Below are 1566 nucleotides of genomic sequence, written 5' to 3'. Positions count from 1 at the left end.
AATCGTTGTTGAGTGAATGAACATATTTGAATGGCTGAATTATCCATGCTTTTTTCCCCCTTCAATTTCGTCTTTATTGACTGACTGAATCATCTTCTGTTGTGTGAAGATACCATAGTTTGATTAATATAGGTGACTAGTTCTCTTTTGGCATTTTTTTCCATTTTTTTTGCTAATATTCTTTTTCCTGTTTCCATTTTATTTTTGCTAATATAAACAAAGTTTCAATTCAGCATTCTAATAGCCAAATGTTTGTGTCCATTTGTGATTATTGATGGGCTAAAACATGTACATAATATTATTTATTATTTATAGTATTATTTATTATTTATAAATATTAATTTTTAATATTTATTGGAAAGATATCTGCTCTCCTAAAATATAGTATATGGGAATGTCAACTTTTCTGCACAGTTGCCAATACTAGATAATATTTTTCCGATTAACTTTTGCCAATTTAATAGCTGGGAATGCTATCTTATTGTTTTTATTTGCATTTATTAAAAAATGGAGGAGGTTACATATTTTTATTAGCTGTTTGTACTTCTTTTACAAATTTATATTTCATGCCTGTTGACCACTTTTCTAGTGAGACAGTTAATCTTTATCTCATTGATTTATAAGAGCTCTTTATATATCAGCGCTTAACATATAATATTACCTATATTATATATTACATAAACTTTTGTTTAAAAAAATATGTTTTGAAACACATTATCAAGTTTTTATTTGGTGAAATGTACTAATTTTTACATTTTATATAGTTTCTGCCTTTGTTTTCACTCGAAAATCCTTTTCCACTTTCAACATTATATGTTCATTCTCCAGCCTTTTTTCTAGGGAAGTGGTTGATTTCCTTAGAACTTTTTATTAGATTTGGGCAACTGATAAATGGGCTTTCTCTGTATTAGTAATGTTTTGGTCAAGGGTAATCGAAATCTACACACCTAGAATCATACTTGGTTCTTCTGCAGATTCACACTGATAGATTCTTAACAAAACCTGTTTTCTCTTCCCAAGACTCCAGAAACACCACACACCATTTCTATCTGACTTCTTGCTCTCACATTCTCCCTCTTCCAATGGTGGAGGCTACTTCCTATCTAGAGCTAAGCTCTAGAAAGAAAAAGGTTCCTTGAAAGACAAACTCAGTCATGGGTGTCAGGAGGCAGAATGCATCATTGGATAATGGGCGGTAGGCTGGATAAGTAAAAGTGCTGCATGTCCTTCAGAAACTGGAGGCTCCTTATAGATGATCAGAAACATAAAAAGGGATTGGGCGTTGATTGGACTCAGTGCAAGGGACTATGTTAACGTCTTAAAATTCACTAATTTAATCTTCTAAGTAACTCCGTGGTGTAGATATTATTATCCACACTTTGAAAATAGAGTCTATAATACTCAATGATCTATCACAGAAACAAAGAACTGAGTACTCATAAGCGGACCCTGAATATTTATCATAATACTATAAGAAAAGGAAGTGGGGAGGAAGGTGGTGGTACACTTCATCAATAAGGGTACTTGATCTCAAACCAGGTGAAGTAGGGACCAAAGTGAGGCCCA

The sequence above is a fragment of the Carlito syrichta genome, unplaced genomic scaffold (assembly GCF_000164805.1).
Source record: "Carlito syrichta isolate Samal-C Ts95f unplaced genomic scaffold, Tarsius_syrichta-2.0.1 Scaffold288674, whole genome shotgun sequence".
Classification (NCBI taxonomy): domain Eukaryota; kingdom Metazoa; phylum Chordata; class Mammalia; order Primates; family Tarsiidae; genus Carlito; species Carlito syrichta.
This window is presented reverse-complemented; position numbering follows the sequence as displayed.